Genomic DNA, 27,962 nt, shown 5'->3' on the forward strand with positions numbered 1-27,962 from the left:
CCTGTCTTCACAGGTGGTGGCAGTGGTGGCAATTTTATCTGCCTCTTGATGCACAGGTAGGAGCAAATGTTCTTGCTATGCTGTTTATTTAGTTAGAATCTGAGCATTACATCTTTCCCTTTGAATTGTACCTGAACATAAAGAAGGCTCAACTTTTCACAGTTCTTTTACAGTTTAATGTACTGCAGTTTCTTTGGTCACTGAAAGTGTCCACTTTACTATAAGGAAAAAACACCTTGTAAGCTGTCTCAATGAAGATAATGCCTCTCCATAGCTGTCTTCCTAATCCTTTAAACCTTTCCCAGCCCAAATTCTTGTCAAATTCATAGGAATGCAAGAAATCTAGGACAACAACTTAAAACAATTACCAAGATCAGTCTCTGTTTGAATAATGCAATAGTTGTATAAATATTGAAGTTAGGACTCTGCATTTCTGTTTGCATTATTTCTGGCAACTAATCCTTCAAGAAGCCAGGGGGTTCATAAGTGAGAACTGCTGATAGCTTACATAACCTTGTTTTGATGCTTGTTTTCATTGTGAATCCTTGCCTGGATGTAGACAGAAAAAAATTGCGGCTAAAATTCCATTTGCTACATATAATTTTTTTAAAAAATTTAATTGCCTTTTAGAGGTGGCACGATAGCTAGCAAAGAAGCTGCATCTGCGTATATTATTTGATATAACTTTCTATTTTTAAGGTAGGGATTTTTAAAAAATTTATTTGCATAATAACTGTTGGGATATGGCAGTACTACACAAATCTTGTCAATAGAACTGTCAATAGAACCAGGAGGAACAAAAACAATTGAGAGAGCTCATTAGCACTCCAAAGTATATACTGTTAGTTCCACAAGAAAATACTGAGCTGACAAATACTGGGGAAGTTTTTCCTTGCTGCAGATAGAGTGCAGCTTCTCATTCCCATTTTAAAACAGTATTTGCAATTAAATGTCCAATCAATAAATATATATGCATAAAGCAGATTTACTGATAACTATTTGCATAAGTGCACCCCAGTCTCCTTCTTTCCAGAGTCTTTGCTTCATATTGCTCAGCATCCATTTCCTGCTATGTATTGGTGCTCAGCATCTCAGGGAATTTGGGCGGGGAAGACTTTGAGAAAGAGACACTTTTCCCCTTTTAAAAAAAGTAGCAAATGTTAAAAAACTCAACCCAAACCTAAGGCTTAAAAATGAGTAGTTCGGGATGTGGGGCACTGACGAACACTATAGCCTTCCATAGCCTTGCTCTTGCCCCATGCTCCTCCCAGGTAGAGGCAGTGTTTTCACAAAGGACGTGCTATGAGCAGTCAAGCTGCCATTCTGAAACTGGTGTCCAAGCAGCAGTATTCTTGGCTAGTTTTGAATCTTCTGAGGCAAAATACACCTCTTGCTTTTTGATTAACCTAATGTCTACAGGAATCTGTGTGAATCTGTGTTAAACATAACCTGTGTGAGAAATTCTTATATTTGCCCCTTTAGAGTGACCTAAGAAAGATGTACACAGGACTCAGTCTCTCAAAGGCACCAAATTTCCACAGTGTTTTCTGTGAATCTTCACATGAGTACCTTTGAGGATCTTTGTCTTGCCCTTTTGATAATCCAACCTGATGTATCTAAGCCTTGAAGCAACTACTGCACTGAAATATTATTTTGCGAATCAACATCTATCACAATAAGGCTTCTTTTAGTCTCAATCAGATATGCATCTTAGGATGAGAAGCCTCTTCAGAAAACTGTTGACTATAAATACCATGCATTTCCCTTTAAGCTCTTGAGCAGCTCCCTTGAGCATACCTCTTAGTCAATGTAGAGAGCTGGGAATTTCCAGAGGGCCATTCAGTTACTAGATGGATCAAGATACCCTGAATTTTAAGAGGACAATCGCCCCCTGGTAAATGAAGTGTTTTAATTTGTCCTGAAAAGACTGAAGAAATATTTCTGTAGGGACGTAAATAATAATTTTTGCAAGCATCATAATGGTTTTCAGCTATGGTTTTACAGACCCCAGGCACCCCTCCTTAGGGATCAGTGAAAGATAATTAACAATAACAACTCAATGTTAAAAATTTTAATTTTGTTACCTAGGCATGCCATGCATTCATTGTAAAATTATTGGGAAATAAAAATGGGAAAAAAACCTGAAAAACACAGAGAGCTGCTTCGTCACAGCCAAATGATTTTAGCATGCCAGATTATGATACAATCAAAGATACTCCTTAAATATCCCAAAATCATAAGGGTTTTTGTTGATACATCTGGAGACAATACTTATCTGACACTGCTTCCTCCTGGGAGCTCCATTTTCCATGTCATTGTATTTTCACAGGACTCGCTGAAGCTTCATTTCTCCTCAAACCAATCATCCTGAAACAGGTCTGTGTTTCTGAGTCAGTTCTTCTCGTCTTATATTTATGAGTGAGAAAGGGGAAGTTTGAAGTGCGGTGCTGCAGTTGTCTGTGTGCCTGTCTGTAACATCTGCTTGCCCAGTAGGTAAAGAGTGAGACCTTGCAAGAGACCAATTCTTTGAGCTCTTTCTGTTCACACTGATGGCAAAGAACACAAGTAGAAAGCCTTGTAAAAAGACAGAGGCAGTTCACCTCCGAAGACCACAGCCAGTGAAAGCAACAGGAACATTTACACACATGTTGGAGGAGGTTTTCTGTTGAAGGCATGCTGTTGGAGAGGGGATCACTGATTCACCCTTATTTACTGCCCAGGAGCATTTGGAGACTATTTCCCTTTCTCCTACTTGTATTCATTCAGATCTGTGCAAATCACCCTGCCTAAAGTTCTCATGACTAACCAAGAGGGACAATTTACGTTATAGAGAGCTGTGTAGGTAGAGTGATGCAGGCAGTTGAAGAGATTACACAAAAGGATTTTGTTCAGAAAATGAAAATCTACGAAGGAAAATAAATGACCACCCCAATAGGAAGTATAACCTGAAGTGAAATTGTGATTCTGCAACATTTGGCTGTTTAAACATTTCTTTAGAAACACAGCTAGTTTTACTCAGAAGCAAACATTCTAATGCTCAATTTACAGCTTCCTACTTTTTTTTTTTTTTTTCTCAAATTCAAATGCAGACCAAAAGACCCCCAAGCCTTTTAACTGAAATTATTAATTTGTGATGAATTTTGCCAGGGTAGGCCCACAGGCTCTTTTTCTAGGTGCTCTGGAGGGTGGCATGCCCAGACCTGATATCTGTAGTGTTTGAGTATGGCAAATGCTAATTTGGTCTGTGATTTTTCTTTTCCTCTTTTTTTCTTCAGAAACATGAAAACATTTCTGATCTGATTGTCATTGTCTTAGGTCAAACATCTAGTAACTGGAAAATGGGAAATGTTAGATATGGTAGTTTGAGTCAGGCTTTGAGTCAGGCTGTGTGAATGGCTGTTTAGCTGAACAGAAATAAATAGAGACTTCAAATTAGTATCTTGTCTTATTAGCACATGAAAATTCCATTCAAATTATGCAAAAAGACCATACTGCCTTGTCCATAAAATGCTCTCAGGGCATGATAATCTGATAATAACTAAACACCATGGAGAAGTCTTGTTATTTTTTATAAAATCTAATTAGTTATGTGAATAAAAGTATGTGGAAAGAGATTAAAGATGAGATTGCTCATTTGGAACAGCTTCTCTTCTGGTTATTAATCTCTTCCCTTAAATGTTGATCAGTTATTCTGAGTTCCTCAGTGAAATCACTTCTAGGAGTAAACTTGCATTATCTGGGAGTGGTGTGACTTGAAGGAGATAAGGAGAATGATGCAAATCTTTGAATTTTCTTAACATAGAGTGACAGAGAAATTTGTCATTTTAGTAGTGACTTTTTTCATCTCTCCTTTTACCATGCGAATTTTGCCATCAGGTAGGCCTGAATTTTGAGCAGTTGTTAATCAGTCAAGGGATGTGTGCATATGTGTATGTGTCTCAGAGATTTTAAGTGTATGTTCACTTAAAATCTCACTCAGAGATTTTAAGTGCATTTTCAAAGGAGCTTAAGACTTAAATCCCCTTCATGGGTCACAGGCTAAGATCAGGGCTCACTCTGGTGAGTTTTTATAAAAAGCTCCACATAAAAGTAAGGAGTCAAACTCAGGCCTTGCATGGTATGCAGTCATGTTCTGTAGATTGATTCTGCTGAACCAGACGCAGGAAAACCTTCAGGAGGCAGATACTTCCCTCTAGGGTAGTCCATTAACAACCCATTATATTTTTATGAAAGTGATTTCTGTTAGCTCTTAAATCCGTGGACTCTTCTTGGCCAATATCCCTTCTCCGTTCTCAGAAGCCTCTCTGGACCATAAATATATAATGCTAGAATAAAAAGGGAACAGCAAAGACAGAGTTCATGTGGCTCGCTTCTTCTCTATCCCTATGTTTGCAGATTATAAAATGGGATCTCCTTGAAGTAATTTGTTACTTCCCCTGAAATTTTCTGAAATTCCATACTTATGATATGATTCTCTAGGTCTCTATCCTCCAAAAATGTTTGGATGGCTGTGCTGCTACACTAATGTGCTGACAGTGATCTCTGCCACATGTTGATCTTTCCATATGCAAGGAGTTCCACATTCAGGTTCAAGACTGAAACTGGGCTGCTGGTCTTCAGCATTTATGGAAGTAATTGCAAGCCTTTTGGTCACATCAGGGAAATGCTAACATTTTGAATCATGAATCCACCTGTTCATCCATCATTAAAAAATCCCTGTTCTTGAGCAAATCCTACTCTGGTTTGTTTCCTCTGAAACCTATGTGTTTTGTATGTATGTATGAACAAAGTCAATGGGCATCTTAAGGGATGAGATTTTTTTTTTTTCCTTTTTGGAATTGGTTTCAGCCAAAGGGAAGGCTTACTATAAATCAAACTAATACAAGTATTTCAATCAAGTGAGGCACTTCAGTCAGCAGTTCCAAGATTCACTGAATTAAGGTCATTGAATGCTAATTAACATTGACCATTAGAGCATTAAATCTTTCCACCTGTAGAGAAGTTCTTCATGAATCATGTTTCAGCATTAAAAATCTTTGGAAGTGACTTATGATAGTGGAAGTGCTTCTGCTTCTTTAGTGGAGGGAAGGTGCATCAGGGGTATGTCATAAATAACCAGAGATGGTTTCATGGTTCAGACCATGAAATTTGGCACATGTGATTACTGGTCTGAGCTCTACCCTTGTCACAGGTTGGTTTGTGTATGATCATCATATCTTAGTTTTCTGGCAATAAAACAGTAATTGGCATTTTCTTGATTGAAAGGGTTATCAAGCACTTGGGAACAGGCTGCCCAGGGAAGTTCTTGAGTCACCATCCCTTGAGGTATTTAAATCACATTCATGTGACACTGAGGGACATTGCTTTGGGGTGGACTTGGCAGTATTAAGTTAATGGTTAGATTCTATCATCTTAAGGCACTTTTCCAATCTAAATATTTCTGTGATTCTATGATGTATTTTAGGGGGAGCAGCTTAAATGATGTGATCTAAAGTAGTTATCAAAATCTATGTAATTATTTATAGTAATTGAGGAAGTTAATGAAATTATTGGGGAAATTAATGAAGAATTGCAGTATTTCTGTCCTTAGTTCTATATTAACACTGTAGAGTTTATCTTCCAACACATTCAGGACAATCTTTTAAAATAGTAAATTGTATTCAGAAAATTTTTGTTCAATCATTATAATTCAACATTATTCAAATAAATTCATGTTGGTTCTCATTTGGGGCTTTCATGCTTTATTGTTATTTTAGGTCATAAGAACTGTGAATTTATTCTACCTGGTAAAACAAACATGTAAGAAGAAAATAACATCTACATCATATACTTAACATTACCTATAAAGGCTTCTGTTTGTTCTTTCATAGTATTTTGTAAAAAGGAAATTTATCATAAATTCAAGGCTGATGAATACTTTTGCACCTTGAGATAGTGTACATACATAAAGTTAGAAGTTTTGAAACTTTTTTCAAGAGTAGGGTTAAAGCTTTTGTCTTGAAGTCTTTGAAGGGTAATATGGATCATAAAGGAGAACAGAGCTGAGCAGACATCTGGTTAAATATATTTCAAAGTGACCTGTAGAAGATATATATATATATGGGTTCTGATGCTTTTTTTGTTTGGGTAGGGTTTTCTGTTTTTTTTATTGTTTGTTTTTTTTTTTCTTTACATGAGAACATTATATTTCACATATCCTGTATAATTGAGATGACACAGGTTTGTGGGATACCAAACCTGCATGTCCAGTCCTGAACTGTCAGTCAAGTTGATAATTGTGTCCTGTTGACTGCTTCTGTCAAAAGGTGATGATGGAAATAATTACATTTTTTTCTTTAAATAACATTAAAAATATTTCAATGGCTTGAATATTATTTTTGCTGCTCATAAACTTCTAATTTTTAGCATCCAGGAAGAATCTAATTTGACTGAATGTCAATATAATATTAAATATAAGTTGGATTCTCACTTTCCAAAGTAACCTTTCTGCAATCATGCATCAAAGGCTTTCTCCTTCATCTTCTGTACTACTATTTCTTAAAAATAGTGGCTTTCTCCTTATAGTTCAGCTAGGTATTATTCTGTCCTGAACTTATGTCCATTCTCTGTTCAAAGTAGAAATAGCTGTTCTTTCATAACTACATTTCCCAAATTTTTATTTACAGAGTATATTAGTACACCATTTTGACCATGAATAATTCATGCCAGCATGCTTTCTTTTGGTTTACATTTGACTCAGTAGAACAATTCAGTAATAGGGATGCTAAGGCTAGATTTTACTGACAGTTCAAGAAGAGCTATTTGATATGAATTTTAGGGTACTGAAGAACACTCAGTTTTATTTAACTTCTGGTCAGGTACCACATCTGAGTTTTCACTACCTGTCTCCCTACTGCATTGGTTTTATGTTGCCAAATACCATTCCAGTGATTCCAAAGAAATTTTGCACCATACACCAGGTTAATATAATAGGACATCAGATCCTGCTAAGTATGATATTTGAGATGAAGTGTATAGAGTGTCTTCAACTTAAAGATTTTGTATTAATTGTTTTTATGTGTAATGATGCTTTTATTGTTTTACTGGATTATTGGCAGCATCAGTTACCTAAGGTGAGTTTGTAGGTTAGGAATCAGCTTTTGCTAATTATGATCCAAGTACTATGAAACAATACTTTAGGTTGAATGATTCATCCTGGAAACAGTATTTTAGATGTACTAGAGAGTGGAACAGAATGATGATAAATGAGCTGATGCACTAACCTTTTTCATGTGGCTAGCTGATAATACCCCTGCGCTGGTTTGCACTGGCTTCCCTAACAAATGCAGTCAGGTAGGGTTACTGTTTTCATGTGCTTTTGCTTTGATTTTCTTCTTTCTTTTTTTCACCTTCTTGTGATAAACATTGAGAATTTTATACTGGAGCTAAGACTTATATGAGGAAGTTAGTATCCTCATACAAGATTGTCAAGAGTACAAAAATTAACTATTTAACAGATGTTTGAAGTTCTAACACAAGCTTTATCAAACTCTTTTTTCTTGCCTGCTGTGCTCGAGTTATTATAGCTGTCCTCTACTATAAATGATATAGAAAGCATGCTATTTTCTTGAAGGAAGCCTCTGTGAGATTTATTATTGGATAGAGTTGTTGACAATCTAGGAGTTTCAATACCTTTTTCTGAAACCTTAGCATTCAGCTGAAATGAATGACCGAATGTTAACCATAGCCCCCCTTTAATCCTTCATCTCCTATCTCTTTGCTTAATTATGTTTTTTTAACACTAATTTGGAGCACTTCTGTGATTCTGAGGAACTCTTTACTCATTAGTGTAGCTTTTGAAACTCGGGAGCATCACAGTGTAGTGTAGTTAATAACAACACCTTTCCATCTCATGCATTTAGTACTTTTACTGTGGCCACTAGCAGCTTGGTTTGCTAGGTATACAGCATAACACAAAATCTATCTCTCTTTTGGTTTGTCCAGCAGTCCTTGATGTCACACATGAGTGTCTGTGGAGATCTGAAGAGTACCTTGGGAGAAAGAGGAGAACAACACTGAATTCTCTCTCTTTTTTTTTTTTTTTTTTTTTTTTTTTTTTTTTGTCTAACTCTAATTTTTTAGTGTATAAAGTATTTTGCAATTTTCTACGTATATCCTATTTGTAAAACAGGGAAATATCAGTTGGGTACAATCTATGCCATGGCTGGAATATTGTAGGAGATGTGTTTGACTGGTTGGACTAAGTCTGGCCCATCAATCAGTGCATTTGGGTAATGAGGGCAAGAAGTGCGTTTTGATTTTGCAGCACTCAGCATTTCCCAAGGAGCAGAGAGAAGGTTCCTTCTCTGTAGCACAAACATCTTTGCCTTGGTGAAGGCAGCACATCCCAGCACGTTTCACCAACAGCTCCACTCTTCCTTGGTTTTCCCCAGAGCTGAAGCTCCTTGGCTCCTCTTGCTTTGGTGTGCTTTCCCTCCTGCCTCTCCTGCTACCTGCCTGTGGCCACAGCAGGGCACGAGCTCCATGCTAGCTTCAGAGATGATAAGTCATTCAGCTTACGACCTCCTGTTCTGGTCCATGTGCCTCTTGCTGGCAACCCAGCTGCCCAGACACGTGTCTGGAGGATGGATGATTCACAGGTATCACACAGAGCAACAAGATCTTTTCCATTTCCCTAATGGCTTTTTGCTTTTCTTTTTGGAAACAATGCTGCTGGTATTTTCCGTCAAAAACTTCTGAATAAACACTTTTCCTCGATCAACGTTCTTTTGCTCTTCTTTTGCTTTCCACCTGTTTTTCTTATATGTATGGTATAACTCCCTTCTCCTGCAAACAAATCCCAGGTCCAAAAGTCAGGCAAAATATTTTCAGTTTATTTTTTGTTACCATCATTTGTGTGGTTATCTATAACAGAAATTTACACCATAGAATGTGGAGACTTAGCATTGGTTAACTAATTTTGAACAAGAGAATGTTCTGTGGGAGACCTGGTATAAAAATTGGCATGTGCAGTGACTCTTGTTAAAATACTTTGGAATTTAGTAGTAGTAGTAATGGAACAGAAAGTGGATAAATATTTTCAATGTATAGCCCCTGATGTTTGAATTCAACTTCATTGTGACTAGCAGAAAATGGGTCATATTCACAGCTCCACTATGAAAATTTCCCTTCTCACTCTGGCAAAGAGAAAATGAAAAAATGTCAGGAGGAAAGATAAACAGGAAATTTCACTGCAATATTAGGCACCAAGAATAGTGAGGTACTATTTTGAAGAAAAACGCTGCAAATGCTGTGGCAACTGGCATTATCTTTGAATCAGTGTTCATGAAGTTCATAACTAATTAAAATGTGTTGTTACTCTTGCAGCTGAATTTTAACTCTACAGCATTCTAGCACGCTCTTTTTTCTTTGACCTAAATCCGTCTAATTTTTTGTCTTCGTTAAAAGTACAGAACAAAAGCACTATTGTGTCTTGTGCTGTGCTCAAGCAGATCAACTAAGTTTGCATTGCTAAGCAAAGCCATTACATTTTAGTCATCCCAAAAATGTATGACCCTGACATAATTAAATGAGATGAGTGTCCACGTGATGCAAATGTTAACTGTTTTTGTTTAAACCTGTTTGTAAAACAGACAGTCCAATAAGGGAACAAAAGAAAGGGACAAATCTGAAAATGTTATCAGGCATAATAACACTTAAGTCTAGAGAGGAGAAAAGCATTTTATTTGTGGATGTAAATGAAATATCATTATGATTCAGTGTCTTCAGGAGAGTTCTTCATTTACATTGGTTATTGGTAGCATTTCTTAAGGATGATTTAATATATATAATTGAAAGCTTTTTTTAAACTGGGAGATGATTCAGAAGAGCATGGTTGCATTCTTGCAGATGTAATACGATCCACACTTCCCAGTCCTGCTATGTAGCTTTCTATTCTAACCAGAAGAAAATGGAATACATTTTAAAATGCTGTGAAAAATAACAGAACACCCTATGTGCTAACACATTCAAGACAATTGCTCGTGATATTAGATTCTGTTTTGGAAGTTCTATTTATTCTCTTAAAAAACTTGATTTTTATTTAAAACTTTCTGGGTTTATTGGGGATTTTTTTGCCATGAAAGCAATGATCTTTGATCTGTTGACAAGCTTTCATGCAGGCATGTGTTACTGGTGCCTCATGGCCCCAATTGAAAGAAATTGTCCTTGCAGCCCCGTCCGTAGGCACGTGTCACCATGTGCTCACAAGGGTGGTCCTCTAAATAAGCCATAAGCCTGAAGTTCATGCAGTGCCAAACCAGGACAAGACGCTGCTGCCTGCTAAGAAATGGGGTGGGCACCCATTCTTTTTAATGCGGCTGAAGATCTGGGACTCTAGAACAAAGGCTGACCTAAAGGTTTCAGTATTTCTCATCAGGAGCATGAACCAAACAGGAGGAACAAAACTAAATAAAAGGAATTTTGAAGGCTTTGGAACAGAGCAGAACCTGCAAACTACAGTGCCTATTGCAATGTTTATTGAAGAACCTTCAGTCTACAGCACAGACCTCGAGTTCACATCTTTTGCAGGATGCAATACTTAGATCCATCTCTAAATAAAATTTAAAAAATCAGAATGTTTTAATTTTTTAAAAAAGATAATTTCTTTTTTCTATCTTCAAAACTTTCAAATGTACCTGCAGTTTTTCAGGAAAGGTTTCACAGCACTGGATCTACAATTCACTGCCAAATGTATATACAACAATTACCTATAGAAATTTTCTAAGAGTAGCCACTGGACAGCTACATTCTGGGTTTTGTTCACTTACTACCCTCCTACAGATAAACCTGTGGACAAATAAAGCATCCCTGAAATGTAGTGTACATCAGAAGGCAGAATTGTGCATAAGAAAAATTACATATTTGGGATCTCACAGCAAAGAGAAGACACGTGGCAAGCTATAAATCCTGCTCTTGGTGTCTTTCCTTCTCCTGTCTGGATCACTTTCTGTGGACTGAGATACAGAGGTAGAGAGTTCCTTTTATTTTCAGGAGATGTATTTTCCAGGCAGATTTAAGAAAGATGTAACTCCAGACTGAACTTTTTTGATATCTTGGCTGAATGCACAAAGCAGTGGTATAGCTGTACCAGAGCGAATTCCATGAGGTGGATTATTTCTGAAGGTAGGCAAAGAGAAAGGAAGGTCTGTTCACCCTATTTCAGGATTGTTTTATCACGTCTTTATTCCACAGTGAGTAATGTGTTTATACTCATATGGCTTTAAACTGTGACCCAGATAAAAAGAGGCATGTGTCATCTCACCATACCTAAGCCACTCAGTCTACTTTTCACAGCTTTTGTTATTTTCTTGGACACATTCCACCTTCCTCCATGACATTTCCTAGGTTTAGACATTTTAGAAGCATGTTGTTTTTTTGACAGCTGGGTTTCAGGTGTGCTGATGATCAAGTAGCCTAATTTTAAATTTTGGCAGTGTTATTTCAAATGGGACTGTATATTTCTCATGAATGTATGTTATTATGCTTTATATTTTGTTCTTTTTTAAACTTTGAATTCTCTGATGGTTTTGTCATCTAGCAACTCCTTTTTTAAATGTGTTTTCAGCCAGTCCCTGGAATTTTTCTAGAGTCAGCCAAGCACAGTCACAGTAGACATTATCTTGTGTTAGTGATAGTCCTTGTTATGAGTGGGAGGTTAAACTAGATGACCTCCAGGGTTTTTTTCCCAAACATTATTTCTATGGTTCATCATGTAGTAGTCATTCTTTTTACTGTGTATCACAAGTATCCTTAACTTTATGTGCTTCCTGTGACTTCTTAATGAGTTTGAGATGGAGCCCAAAGTCACTTCCTGCAGTTCCACAGCAGACTGAGATCTCAAGAGAAACACAAACTCCTGTGAGTGGCAGGCAATGCCACATTCAGATGGCATGAGCTATTAGTGCTATCATGAGTTCTTCTGTAGCTGGTGCTCTGATCTTTCCCTCGTGGAAGAGTCGTTGCACACTTGTAGTGATGGGGGAGACCTCAGAAACTGAGTGTTCAGATTTATTTCAGTAGCTGTCTGAAAAACTGCACCCAGATCTGTGAGTGTGGAGTTTGATGAGATTGATTTGACCTAGCAGAGAGTGGGATCTAGCAGTAGACAGCTCATATCGAACTACAGGTTTCTCCTGTACTGTGCCAGCTGCAGTGTTGACAAAGCAGTGTAGTTATTTGACCTAGACCCTTGATATTTTCTTGAAAAGACATGTGCAGAACTGTAAATGTGCTACATGTGTTGCTGTATTTGTTAGGCCAAGGTGTGGTATCTCACGGAAAACTCCAGCAGACCCTGTACCAAGCACTTTCACACAGCAAGAAATAAATAGATTGGTGGTGAGGAATGGAAAAGTAAGAACCAGTTGAGGAATGACAGAGGTTGTATAAGGAGGTGAAGATAAAAAATGAATAAAATTTAAATGCATATCTTGGCTAAGTGAGAGACAGATGGAGGAAATCTACAAATTTTGGGGGTGTGAAAGCTCTCCTGGAAAATGCAGCTCTGTTGAAATCAAAATACTTTACAAAGCAGGTCAACTGCAGTAGACTTTTGCTTCAAAAAAATAAAAATAGACTGTCAGACAGAACACGTTTTAATATTTTTGAATACATCTTTTTGAATTCTTAGTTTTCAAGTGATCCTTTGGACTAGTTTTTTTATCTATTTTGATTTATTTAGAAATAAGTGCAAACAATAAACAAATAATCAAAGGAGACATGGAATTTTCCTTCCAAGATTATTTGAAGTGTTCCAGTTTTGATGTAATTTGGAGCAAAGTCAGAGTATAAAATCCTTGGAAACTGCTGTCATCCATTCAGTTCCCGGGGGGCCTGAGAAGGACTCTGTTCAGTATCACACTTCAGCTGGTATCTCTTGAGATGCAGAAGCACCAGTAATTGCCAGTAGCTGTACTATAGCTCGTTTGCTTTGCACTCTGCTGTGCAAGGGATTGAATGTGCAAATGCTTCCATCAGCTACGCCTGATGTCCAGCTGTAGTGGTGCCACTTCTCCTGTCACACGGCTCTGAAAAGTAGAAGCCTTGCTTTTATCCCCCTGTGCTACACCGAATCTCTCTCAGGATCAAAAACAATTTTGTAAGGAAAGATTTTCCTATTAACACTTTTTGGGGACTTTCCTTTCTCTGCCTTCCTTTTTCCATTAAATCTAGTACAAGGTGACTGGAATAAATGCTGACTGGTATGTCTTATAAGAAACAGCTCAGTTCCACTGTTGGTTATTAAGTAGTCGTTGTGGGCCATTGAGAGATGCTTCTTGTATTTGTACATGGAAAGTTCTGCGATACAATCTGGTTTTTGAGTGTTTAAGGTGTCATTCAGTGCTGAAGAAGTTATTCTTGTGGGAATTCACAGAAAAACTGTCTTGGAAAAGTGTTTGCTATCACTGCCTACTTAACAGTCTATTACAAATCTATTGCATTACAGTAAGCTGGTTTGGTTGGTCTTTTTTTTTTTTTTTTTTTTTTTTTTTTTTTTCTTGAGAGACAAATTTCCTTGTCTTTCCTTATGTCTTGTTATGTCTTGTAGGTAGGATTTTGAGGAAACATATAGGTAGGACCTCATTTAGAAGTAAAACAATTGAATGAGCTTCTCAATCGAGCATGAAAACTGGAAAAACCAACACCTGTAATTTTCATCCTGTTTCTGGTCCTGCAAAGCAACCTTTGGATTCATCTGGTGTGAGAAATTTGCCACACTCCATTCAGCACTTTTCTTCCCACTTTGATGCAGTGCTGTCATTACTGGGAAATCCATGTTCAGGGGTTTTTTTCCTTTCAGGCATGCACATCGCTCCTGCTGTGGATAATTGGTTATGTATGGTAGCGCGGGAAGAAGACTTTTCTAAAGTGCTTACAAAGACACTGCTCTGCAAAACTGCAGCAAATAGATGCTTTAGCAGTGGTTTTAAAAACTAATTTATTAGTTTATCCTTTTTAGACATGCCAACCTTTATACTAGCAAATACAAATTGCTTTATGGTTTAAAGACATCATCTGGCACTTTTGACTGCTACTCAAGAGCTCTGTGTGCATTCAAGATCAGTGGCAAATTTGCTTTGGGAATGGAAGATCTAGGTGGTCCACCCAGATATCTTTTCAGATGACTCCTTACTAGAAAGGAAAGTCAATTTGTCCTTGTTAAAACTTTGGGTTTTGTGTTTCATTCTCGATGGAACCAACTTTGCTCCACTCAATAGGAAATGTCACTCCCATCTGCATCACAGCTGGGGGAGGATAGTCAGAAAGTCTGTGGATCCCATGTGTGAAATGGAGACTGATGAGTTTTTCCACAGAAACACCTTTTTATGATAGAAAAAACTTGCATGTTTGTGCTTTGTTCCACTTTCACTGACATTTACTGTGTTTCAAGTAAAAGGGTTTTGTCACAAACCATAAAGAGAATATTCTACAGTATTAGTAGGGTTAAATAATTTGGAATTATAAAGTGCTTTTAAAATTTGAATAAATTACTTTAGGGTGGAAAAGGAAAAGAAAGATTTATCATTTCTAAATCTATTCAGGGAAGGTACTTAAGGGCTATTGTGTCTTTAACAGATAATTAGCATAAATAACTTGGAAATTTGCAGAAGTTAAACAATTAGAGCTACCACTGTAAATAGCACAAAAACAGGAGCTTTTTCAAAATAAGACATTAAGTTCAGATTGTTGGGTTTGTTTTTTTGGTTTGGTTTGGTTTGGTTTGGTTTGGTTTGGTTTGGTTTGGTTTGTAAATGGAAAAGACCAAGCTGGATATGAAATAAAAAGTATTATGCACAAAAAGAATCTAATAGCTTTACGTAATATCTCTTGAGTGAATGGCTTAGATGTACTTTGGTGTCAAATTTCATCTCTTTGTGCATGACAAAGAGATTTTCTAATAGCAGATACAAAGAAGTAGCCAGGAATCTATGCCAATCAAATGACAAAGCAGGTTATGAACTCACTTCATTTAGGATTGAGATCAGTGTAATACCAAGTAGAGGGCCATGAAGGTTTATTAAATTTATCTAACATTATCAGCCATACGTAGTTTAAAAAGTACACATATTATTTATGAAAGATGTAAAATCTGGTACTAGTTTGCTTTCAAAGGCTCCTGTGAAAATTAGTCCTTTATGATGGTTTCATAAAGCCATTAAATGGCTAGACCAAATGTATTATTAAAATGCTTAAGGATATATTTCATACAGCAGCAGGAAGCAATGTGTGTTCCTGTTGAGATGCATTTACATTCATGAGAGAAAATGGGGTTTGTTTAGAATGTAAATACCGAATTTGTAAAATATATGTGGGAAAGCTTTAAGATCGTAGGAGCTCCAGTTCAATGCTTAGCTTGTAGAAATATCCAAAGGACATACAGGTGAGCCCTTCAGAAAGAGAAAAGCAGAACAGTTGTGGTTCAATCAGACATAGTCAAAGAGGAGGCTCTTCAAAGTGATGGAGACACATCGCTCAGCTTCCTTCTGACCAGGAAGGTGTTTATCAGAACTTAGCTGTCCTGAGGTGGTCAGCTGAGGTGGGAAGGACTTATCAGTGCTGGGGAGGCCCACTGCTGACTGCAGACCTGGGAGCTGGCTGTGCTGATCTGTCAGGGTAGCAAGTCTCAGGGCTGCTGGGTTACACACAAAAGTCCTCACCCTTGGTCTTCCAGTACTACTTGGTTCTGATCTAAAATCCCTTCACAGAGCAGAACCATGGTGATTCAGAGGAACATGGTGCTTGAGTGATCCTAGCCTTTTCTCAAGATGTATATTGGTAATTCCATTAAACAGGAGCCTCAGGAAGGCAGAGGTCAGGTTTTTTGCAAATGTTCTGCAGATGTGTCACTCCTGACTGCTCATGATGGCTGGTCTTCAGTGCTATGCTTATTCATGTGCAGTCTTGTAAACAACAGCAGTCACAAACACCCCTATATTTCAAAGTACAATGTGAATATAAAGGTAAATACGTAAATTATATATTCTAAAACATTTAAAAAATAAATTAGTTATGGCATTTTGACCTTCTAGGTGACATTAAAAGCCCTGTGTTCTCTCAGTGATTGAGAGCTGTCCTTTTTAAACCTGCATCTTCTGTATCTTGTGCTGATCTTTTCCATGAGTCACTTAATTGCTGCTTCACAGGAACCTTTGTGGAGTGAGTCAAATCTGTGCAGCAGTCCTGAAGTCCATGGATAATCAGAGAGAGCATGCTGAGTGGTCATAATAATAGAGATACCAACTGCTCTGCTAAAAACCTTGGCTTGCCCCTGAGCCAAAGATTTCTGCAGTATCTTGCCTCTTTTCAGTACCCCTAGACAAGCCAGAGCAATAGCACTAAGTAAGCAGAATTCCTTTTCAATGCCTTGATAGACTTTCACTGCTATTTTTGTGCTAGAGAAGTCCTAAAAGGAGTGCTCAGAATTCATTGATTCTATTTTTTCCTGCAAAACATGTGGAGAGATTTTACAACATTTCAATATGCTTATTTAGTTAATCATACAGAGAGAAACCCATATTTCTGTCAGGGACATTTCCAGCTCAGTGGTCCATCTTGCAGTGTAGGAAAGTATAAAAACAGATTTACAGGAATCTGCGTGAGTGACACAAGTATCTACTCCCAGGGAATATATCTCATAATACCATCTTTATTGCATTTTGTGAGCATCAGACATACTACATACTTCAGGCCTCATACATTGTGACGACAGAGCCATGGCTGGGGGATGGGAAGAGGGTTTAAATAGCTTCTCCTACTTTTAAAAATTTGAACATCACAATAGTAGTAATACAGCTTGCTGATTTTTTAATATGTTCAAAATATAGTAATTTTTGCTTATGTTCAGTGGTGTCCATGAATCAATGCTAATTTGTTAATGGGCTGAAAGGGCTAGAATTTTCAGACATAAAAAGAATAGCTTTTTAGTAGGCTGGAGACTCAGCATTCATTATGGGAACAGTAACCAGGTTTTTTTTTTTGAAATTCAATTAATAATGACAATACTAATTTAATTGCAGGAGGAACTTACCATCCCTTGGATATGATGGCATTCAATTCTTATTTACTTGCTTCTTGATGATTATGGAGCAAAGAATAACCTAAATATGTTGAGTTCTAGGTTTTCCAGAAGTGCATAAAACCGTAGTGGGTCAGATCAAGTTTGTTGACAAGACCAACATGTGTTGTAATTTACAGACTCTTTAGCTATAAACTACTAGTTCAGAACAATTTTCTACTTAGATGATTAATTCTTTTGTAAATTAGTATGTTACTAATATAACTTACTGAGACTAAAATAAGTGGACACATGAAATAAGTAAGGAGTTCAGACAACTGCTTTTAGCAAAAAAATCTTTCAAAATAAATAAAACATAAACAAGTTAAAATTGTATTAACAAAAAGTCATAAAATTAAATTAATTAATTCATTTTGTGATGAAAACACTCCCTGATGTAACAAAACCACTTGCAAAAATTAGCAAAAAATATGCAAGAGCCATAATTTTGTTTTAGTTTTATGAAGAGGCAATTCTTACAATCTACAAAACAGCTGTCTAAGGAGATTTTTTGCATAGGCTTGAAGAAGAGAAATACAAAATGACATGATAATACGAGGATAGTTATATTATACCCTTTGATGTGGGTGTGGCCAGGTGGTGTTATTTTTAGTTAGGGTCAGATAGGACTTTTTGTCCTACACCCTTCTGTTACAGATCCTGTAGAATTTGTGTGAGTTTTGACAAGAACTACTTGATTGTTCTGTATTAATGTAGATCATCCCTTCTAGATTCACAGAACTGTTTTAGGCTTTGAGATCCCCTTGTCAGAAGTGCTGTAGGAGCCATGATAAGATGGTTTCCCTGATGTAACTTCCATTTTTCATACCTTAGTGTCTAAAAAAACAGCAGGAGAAAAAAAAAAATCACTCTCAAGCAAAACAAAATGTCCTGCAGAAAGATATATCCTAACCTACCACTTTAAAAAAAATGAAGCATTTGGCTTTTCTTACAAACCATGCTGCCCAGCATCACTCCTACATTAATTTTTGTCACTCTTTCTGCACATGTTTCTATTGTTGTGGCAGTAAATCTTTGCCCATGTGATCTGTCATGCTGCGGGTTATCTTCTATGGCTTCTGGGATTTTGAAACTTGCCTGTTGTGTTCACCCATGAATCAGAGGGCAGTGGGGCCTGTGCAGTGAGCAAAGCTCTTTCACAACCATCACCAGCTGTGGTGAGTCACTGAGGAGGGCAGTGCACACAACCCACCGTCCTCATGGGCAGGTGAACAGCAGCAATGGTGAATAGGGATTAAACAATCAATTTTTTTTTCCAGTCCTGTATGGATTTTTTGTTTCGTTCCTGAAGAATCCTCAGAGAAAGGCATTTCTCTGGCTGGCATAGTCTGTCCTTCATTTCCAGCCAGGTTCACAGCCATTTCCAAGCTGGAGAGTTCCCACAGAGTGCAGTCCCTTTGCTCAGTTGTTTCTTTGAAAGTAGTGACCCTAGATCTGCAGTGCCTAAACATGCATACGCTTGATTACAATAAACATTTCTAAGTGAGACAGTTCTCCCACTGCTGGCTATTACAACAGTAGTATTTATGCTGTTAATTTCCTGACTCCAACACCTAGTTAACATAAAGAATATTTGCCTTTTTTTACTTAAAGAGCTTTTTGGAAATCTGAAATTTTGCTCTTCCTTTTTAGACTGACTCTAGAATCCTACCCTTTTTTAAAATAGGTGTAAATCTTATTGAATTTTTTGAGGGACAAAACCTCTCAGTATGTTCTCCTGTCAATGAACATTTTTTTCTTCCAGATTGTCTGATCTTTAAGTTCCTGTGGATCAGTTGCACATTTTTTATAAGTTCTGATGGAAAAAACCCAACAAAATGATGTAATATTTTAAAAGTTTTTCTTTCTTTTTAGCTGTCTGTGTGGATGTCATTATTCAACATTTTCTTATCAATGTGGTTAGTGTATACCAGAACTGGAGTGGCTAGACCCCTGCAAGATCCATGCAAAGCTACCCAGTATCATGCTCATTTGCAAGAGGCATCCTGTGATTGCTCTGATGTTGTAAGAACCACTTCTTCAAAACATAGCCATGACGTGGTGCTCGTTCACCTGAGTAAAATGTTTTGATGACTCTGGTTCTAGTCAGAAGCAGAGTACATGGTAAATGTACCTCCAGAGACAAATCTGCAGATCTGGGGTTCCCTGTGGGATTTCAGCTTCAGGCTGGATCATTATGGCAGTTCAGTTCCTACAGTGAAAATCTTGATCTTGTCTAAAAGTTTTGGAACTGCTAATCAGACAGGGATGAGGCAGTAAGAGCTGCTCTTGGTTAAACACTCTTGTCCTGCCACTGAAGCTGACAATACACGTTTTTCTCCCCAGGAGTATGACTGGATTGTAAGCTTTTGTAGCAAACTACAAAGTGATTCAAATTTCCTCTCAGTGAATTTCTACTAAGATTTTCATTTCAAACAACAAAAAGAATATAGAACATCAACTGATAAGGCTACATGGTATGACCTTGCCCATGGAGAGCAGCTAACTGCTGCTGTCCAGGAAGTTTTACTTTAACAGCAAGCCTTTGAACATCAGAGATGTTGAGCTGTAGCAAAGCAGAACCTCTCCAAGATCTGTGAGATCTTTTGTGTACTGAATACTGAAGCAGACTGCAGCAGTAGTAGTGCTGTTTTATGTAAATGTTAAATATGTTGCTAAATAAAAACTACTCATAGGTTTACAAACAAGGCTCTGTAGGAATGTGACAATACTTCTCTGAACACGGAATTTTTTATTTGGTGTTTCTCTTCTGTTGACAGATATATCAACTTAAAAGTAGCCATAAGGTTCCCAGTTGAATGTGAATTTGAGAGGGCTGATGCACATTGCTTAGTCTAAAAGTGTAAAATAAGTTACTCTAAAGCTATTTGCTCAAGTTGACAGACTTTACAGGATATCCATAAATAACCTTGTGTGAAACTTGAATCCACTCTCAAAGTTAAACCATATGCCAATTTCAAGATATCCAGCAGAGGAGCATCAGACATATGCACCACTCCCTAATATTTTGGTGGAGCACATGGTTGATAGGAGACTGCAGCTTATGCCTCCTGGGGGTTGAGTCAGTGGAGTGACTTCTGTTTACCACCATAGATGTTTGCTCAGGCACCATCTGTTGGATTTTTCCCCATGTTGGTAGTTGATATCTGATTATTTGAAAATACGATCATGTCTTACATAATATTATTGTGTATTTAAGGGGCCATTGAAATGGGCACAGTAGCAGTGATTGTATGGATAACAGTCTGAATAAAAGAAAGAATGCAACATGTTGCATTAATAATGCAACATTAATAATTAATCATGAAGGAGTAAATTGATGTCATAAAAGAAAGCATTTCTTAAACAGATACATTCTTCAGAAGAATGTAGGACTTACAAGAAAAAAGTATTGGAAAGCTTAATGAATCTAAGAAAGGAGAATAAAAGGACAGAAAGCCCTCTTTCCTTCTTTCCCCCATTTATTTTTTTCAGAGGGCCACAATGAATCATACGTCCCTTGCGACTTGCAGGAATGATCTTAATGTCCAAATGGCTTAAAGAGAGCTTCACTAGGAAATAAAATAATCAATAGGATGGGATATTAAAAGAGAAGTCTTCCCCTTCTTACTCCAAGCAGCACTGTCAACTCTCTATTGAATTTATGATCTACAGGAAATTAAACATTGACAGCATCACCCACAAAGATAAGCATATATTGCTTAGGGTTAATGACTTGCTGAATTTTATAAATCAAGCTATGTATACATTAGTACCTCAGATTTTTATCAAGTGACTGTTGGCAAGTAACCATGGATAATGATAGCAAATGAAAATTCCTTTTCTAAATGACAGAGTTGTGCTGTTGCATTTTAAGCTCTGGCTTTCCAAATATCTGCCTACTGTCTTGGCATAACGAATTGACATGTGTGCAGTATTTTGTTTGAATAACAGAATTGTTATGTCATCCACTTTTGCACACACTTATGGAGGCCTAAAAAAGGAATTAGAGATGCTGAAGCAGTTTGCAGCCCTGCAGATTTGGAAACATGTGCCCATGGTAGATTCCAAATTCATAATTAAGCATCTAAATTAATGGCTCCATTTTAAAAAGTGCTGGTCTCTCAGGAGTCCCTTTATTTGCTTGAGATATACTGATCTTAAAATTAGGCCCCAGCTCATGATATCTGCAGCTGTAATCAGAAATTTTCTTAACTTTCCAGCTTCCCCAGAGCTGCAGGCTCCTTTGAGCTAGAGGAGTAAACTGATTGAGCCCAGGGGTTTTTAGTTTGCTTCTGGTTTAAATCACATAGTAGGGGCAGGCTAGTGGCAGGTCTGTATCCTTTTCCTTTCAGTGATATCAAAGACCAGTTGCCTTGCCAGACTTGCCTCACTGACCTGCTGGAGGAAGGCTCCTTGATCACCAGGGCACGGTGTCCTTTATGAAAGCTAGGCCAGGAGGCAGGTGATGATCAGTGGGAACTGGCTGATAAGGAGAGGGCTGTGTGATACATACACAAACAGAGAGCATTGCTACTGTTGACATTTAGGTTATCTCCTTGGAAAAAAAGAGGGAGACAAGCTCCACGCAGAATGTTCAGAATCGTTTGGAGGAGCTTGTGTATTTCCACTGGCCCCACAGGGAAACTCATTTGTCAGTCTAGACTAGATATCTGAAATTCATGCAGCAATTCTCTATTTTGGCAGTCAGAGTTACTGTAGATAGTGTTTTATTACTCTTTTCTGTACACTACAGAATATGATCTATTCATTTTTCACTAAAATTGAAGGAAGCAGTTGCAAACCAAGTTTATTTTTTCTTTTAATGAGGAAACAGAGAGGCAGAGAAAAAGCCATTTTGCCAAAACTGCGGGAAGAATTTCAGAGTGAAGAACATTTCCTTTGGGATGTATAATGATGGTACATGCATCTCTAACTTTTCTTCCTTTGTAGGCCTCTCTTTAGGCACTGGTCAGACACAACAGTCCCTTTGCTTTGCAAGCTGAAAAGATTAAAGCCTAGATTGGTTTGGTGCTCTTGGTAGATACTGGGAGTTTTTTTGTTTGTTTTTTTAAACTCTATTATTAGAAGCCTCAAGGGCTATCACAATAGTAAGAGAAATAAAATCCAGGTCAAGTATATAGCACTTCCAATAATCCCGGGCACTGGCAGTGGATTACCAGAAAAAAACCAAAAAACAACAAAACAAAACTAAGACTAAAACAAACAAACAAAGACCCCACCCACAAATAAACAAAAACCCAAAATAAACAAAAAAAACACCAAAAAACAGACACACAAATAAACCTCCCAAACATAAATGCAGTGTTTGAGTAAAATTTCCATGGAAATTGCACAAAAAGGGAGAATTTTTGCAACAAACTTATCCTTCTCTTACTGCTTTGTATCCAAAACATTTTGTGGCTTTATCTGTCTTTCACAAAAAAGAATTACAAATGTGAAAATGAGGTGACAGACCAAATAGAGTTAATACAAACAAGAAATGGACATTTCCTGCTTATGTTTCTCATTCTCCACCATTCTCATCCTCTCAAAGTCATATCAGTCAAAACCACAGCCAACAAAATAACTCAGATATAGGATTAAATAGAAGAAACATTGTCCAGTCCCACTTTGTAGGGTGCTGAAAGCGTGTTATGAAAGACAAATGCCATGACACTGACACAGGCACAAGCTGTACTACACCATGGTAGTAACATCCTTTCCCAGCCAAGAGTTAACTGTGTTTAAACCATTTTGGTTTATCAGCCGGACGAAAAGCCAAAGAAATTCACTTTTCCAAAAGGAAGAGTGTCAGTCTGACCTTCTCAAGTGTACCTATCTGTTAGTGAGCCTTTAAAGAAATCTCTCTGGTAAGCTCAAATTTGGCATAATTTTAAGACTGCAATTTGTCAGCATCACTGCTAGGGCACTTTGGCTTTAAGTGAAGAACAGATGATGAACAAAAATATATTAATCATTTTCCATGTGGCAGATTCAAAGTGGTGAAAAGCCAATATTTTATTACAGTTGTATTTTTGGTGGCAGTTTAGATTTGCCCAGTCTTCATGAAGAATTGAGCATTTATGGAAACATGACCATCAGAGTAATAGTACTAACAAGAAAAGTAGTGATATTAATGTAAGGTCTCCTGTTGCAGTCTTTGACTGTTTTCCCTCTGGGTTTTGGACAGGATAACTAAGTATATTTCTATTTTGAGGCCATTAAGGAAGCTTCTTTCTAAGAAAACAGAAGTACATGTTTGCTGGATAAAAAGGTATTAGTCATATTTCATATTAAATCTACAATCCATCTAGCAAGACTAAGATTGATGTACCACTCTGATGCCTAAAAGCAAGGGGACTGGATTCTAGTCTCACAGAAAAATCCTGAGAATGTGGAGGGGAGAAGACGGTCTTTCACTGAGTTGTGGAAAAGCTGCTGTCTTTACTGTTCTTTATTCTCTGGTGTCAGGGTTCCTCTTGCTTCTGAGCAGGAGGTCTGTGGTCTTGCTTCTGTCTGTGGTAGGCCTCCCTTTTGCATGCTGCAATCTTCTGGGAAAGGCTTTCCTTCAGAACACATACATTGATGGAGAGAGAAGCAATTTCTGTACTTTTGGAAGCTTCATGCAACAGACTAATCACTTGGAAACAGTACATGTTGAATCTTGGATGACCAAGTTATGAAACACACTAGTTATGAAACTAGTGTGTTTCATAACTTGGTCACAGTAGACAGGGACAATTGCTATATTGTTCTTGAATGTATAATTTAACAAAAAAGAGAAAAAAGAGAAGCTTTTTCAGAAAGTCTTCAAAAAATATTTTCTAGACATTCAGGATCAACTTTTCAGATAGGTGGGTGATCACTGAGATTTCACAGCCTAGGTCTGTGGAAGATCAACATCTAAAAATTTGCTTGTAGAGAAATTTCAAGTTGCAACCAGTCAGACTGTAAGGATGTGTTAAGTATCTAGAGAAGCTGGAATGTCTGTAATGAGAGTTCAAAAGTAAAACAGTCACAGAATTTAGTCCAAGTTAGTACTAAGTACTTCTAAAAATTCTAGCAAGTACCTACATGCTTCTTTTGACAAGAATAAATACCTCTTAAAATAATTCCAGGAACTACAAAGGAATGTCCTAAACATCTATGAGAGAGAGAAAGAGGAAAAGGCTTGATACTCTAAATTTGCAGATATTAAGAAGAAAGGAAGAGATCACAATACAGGAGGAAAATGGGATCACCTTAAGGGCTGAAGTAATATCAGTAGAATGGAATTTTACAGTGAGAATTGGAGGGTTGTGCATTTAGGGCTTCATAAAAAGCTCTGATTTTTTCCTAAAGAGATACTCAGCTAAGTGGCAGGAAAGAGCTATTTTCTATGGAGCAACTTAAAGATTGTGGCTTCTTATTTTAGCAAAACAAACACTAAGAGCATTTTTATTTTAACAGAGTATTATTCTCTGTTATAACACTAAGTAGATAAACATTTGAGATGAAGTAAGGGACTGCATTGGCACAAAAAAAAAACATGGGCACAAACAAAACAAATGAAAAGGTTTTTAGCTATTAGAGGAATGGGTTTCTGCAAAAGCTTTTCAATCTGTGCAGAAAAAAACCCCAGCGAGTTCTAACATGAAGATTATGGCATTTTTAAAGGCTTGATCGGATGTTACTGGGCAGAACTGATGTCCTAATAGGGGAGAAGTAAAAGGTCTTAAGAGTCTGTAATTCTTGAGGACTTTTTAATACTTTACATGCTATACTATAGGCTTTAAAGTGTGTTAATAATGCCAGCTCTTAGCAAAATTCTCCTTAAATTCTACCCATCTTAATTGAAAGATTTTTCTTGTTCCTACTGGGGACTGTTGTTGGTTTTGCTATTAATATTACCATTATCAGCATCACCATTATCTTAAAGGCAACATGGATAATCAAAATCTGTGAAAAATTTCAACCAGTGTATATTTTAAGGAAAATTTGAAGGGGCTAAACCTAATTTTTCATATGTTAGTTTTATCACATTTGCATATTAAAGAGGGGTGAATACTTCTGAACTTGATGAATGTCTACATATGTACTCATCACTAGAATCTCTATAGATGGATAGAACTGATTTAGGAATACTGACCTCCAGGTTTATCCTTGCCTGTTGTGTGATCATTATCTAGCATGTTACCAGGAAAATTATGAACATAATTCAGGCCTCCATAGTGTGCTCTTCTGGTGTGTTGCATCTGTGGCCTGTGAGTATTTTAGTCACTGATCTGTCCAGTCGTTGCTTGTTGTCTCTACTGAATAAGCAATTTTGTGTTGGGCATGCTCAATGTACCAGTGTTAGGAGCCCACTGGTTGTGTTAGGTGCAAAACAACAAAGTTGGTCTGTTCATCAGCTAAAAGATGCTATGAGATCCAGTAGATAATTTTACCTGGTTATTCATCTGAAATGATTTGGATATGCCTTGATTGGTTGTCTTGTAGTTGTTTGTTGATTGCAGTTTCTAAATTATTCCTTACCCCAATAAAATATTGTGGAGCTTTCTGAGTTTTTACCCATGTTTTTTCTCCTTTTCTCCATCTTCCTGGATGCACTTCTATTTATTCTCCTTTATTCATATATTGGAAGTAAACAAACACTTGCATAGAAACTACCATAACACAATGGCATTCCATGTTGTATACCCAGTTTTTGACTTCTTTCTCAAAAGTAAAAAAGAGTTTGTTAATATAAGCCAGCTTTTAAGTATCATTGGTAGATAAAAAAATTCCTTATATAGTCCAAGATTACTGCAATTTCACTTATACATAGAACTCAGAAGGGGAGTGAAACATCTTTTAGTTGTTTTACTGGTCCTCAGTAAAACAAAGATTTCAGAAAGAGGACTGAAATTCTGAAGTGATTTGTATTAAAAACCTACCTCTTTTGGTAGTCCAATGCCTGCAGGTGTGAACAAATTGTGACAGAGAGAAGAAAATTATTTTATTAAAAAGGAAAAAAAACTATGTTAATACAAAATGGAACTCATATATTGGATACCTAGTGAGAAATGCTATTATAATGGTAGTGCCACAATCCAAAATCATCTACATTAATAACAAGGAAAATATGAAGAAATAATAATATTTTGCAGTACTAAAAATCAAAATATTGCTAGTTTGTAAAAAGATGCATACAAAGGAAAACACAAGTCAATGCTCTACGTATGCATATGAGTACTTGCCATTGTTATTTTTCTTCATCCCTCATTGTACAAGTCCTGAATGAAAAAAAGGAGTGGGGTTACTTTGCATTGGAGTTGGTATCTATGAAGAGAATTTTAGACATTCAGACTTAAAAGCAATTGTTCCAAAATTTCTGAAAATTTGAGAAGTCATCACTACAATCACCTCGGGGAATATGATTAAAATTTTCATTAATATTATGGGAGGAGGGGAGTTCTTTGGGGGTTTTGGGGTGTTTTCTCAAAACCATACAGTAAAGAGATCTATGTATCCACACTTCTGGTAGCCCTCCACTCATCCATAATATGCATCCGTAATAGTCTGGAGAGTATTTGCTTTATGGAATAATCTTAACCCTTGATTGATACAGATTTAGGAAACATGCTAACTTACTTTGTTATGTTTAGAAGAGATCTGAAGAATTTCTGAGGGCAGCAGCCTGTCATTGAATTAGGTACAGCTAGCAAGATCATGTCCTAGCATATCACAAACAATAGTTAAAATTACTCTTTGTGGCATATAGTGGGACAGATTCCTTCACTTGCTGAATCAATAGATTATCTTGTAAAAATACCCACTGAGAAAAATTATAAAAATTCTGTATGCTGAAGTAAAAAAACATCTTTTATAACAGAATAAGGGCTGAATACTAAACACTCTCTTTGTTGTATGCAATGAACAGTGTAAGATAAGAAGTGAGGAAATACAACAGGATCAAGAGAAGCTACTTTTGGAGGTCCCATCCATGGCCATCAGCTAGAAAGCCATGATAAAGAAAGGGTTTTTTTGAGTTCTGTTTCCAATGGAAAATTTCAGAGGCAAAATATCACATCAGCCCAGCCAGAGATTGCTTTTTTTCTCACCAGTTTTTCAACCCACCATTGGCATGATGTGAAGAAAAAATATTTTCATTTTAATTTTAACAGATCTAACTGTATTTTTAAATACTTTTGGTTCATGCCAAACAGCTAATTTTGCCTGTTATGTTCTGATTTTTTTCTTTCTCATTCTCCTGTCTGCAGCTTATGTAAAGGCACTGAATTTTGTTTGTTCTCCCACTTTCCTGTTGACAACAGTGGTGTTTAAGTACTCTAAACTGACATAGTATTGCCATGTTTCATTATTTTTCCTTTGACACCCATTTTGACTTGATGTTTCTTTATAAAAAGAACATTTTAGCCATCTCTGTTACAGAAAAAAGTTTTGCCAAGCTGATTCTACATATATTTTTTCATTACCTCAAAGTACCTATGTATCTATGATATTATAATAGATATCTATTAGATAATTTTAATAGTTTTAGCAAGTAAAAATGTCTTTACAGCTCAAAATATTATATAATTTTCTTTGGCTTTTTGCTACTTTGGAAGCATTATGGAGTGTCAAGGTGAATAATGTGTGAATCACAGTAATAATATCTCTGTATCTAGAGAGATGAAAGTCCATAGCATTCCTGTCCTATTTTTTTGGTTTACTTGTGCTATGTAGTCATAGCAGTAGTCTGGGGTGACATATAGTCCAGAAAAATAACCAGAGGTCTTATCAGAAGTAGAGGACTCATAGTAGTAAATTTAACTTTTTTAGTTACTGTTTTCCATAGCAACTCTGTTGCAATAGAACAGAGCTTCTGATGAAAGTGTGGAAA

General features: G+C 36.9%; 1 protein-coding gene across 28 annotated transcripts in view; it reads left to right on the forward strand.

Annotated features, from left to right (window-relative positions):
• Positions 1–27,962, forward strand: part of LOC100223410 (poly(rC)-binding protein 3) — a 499,051-nt gene that overhangs the window by 23,235 nt on the left and 447,854 nt on the right. The gene's annotated exons all lie outside the window — the stretch shown is intronic.

The sequence above is a fragment of the Taeniopygia guttata genome, chromosome 2, assembly GCF_048771995.1.
Source record: "Taeniopygia guttata chromosome 2, bTaeGut7.mat, whole genome shotgun sequence".
NCBI lineage: Eukaryota > Metazoa > Chordata > Aves > Passeriformes > Estrildidae > Taeniopygia > Taeniopygia guttata.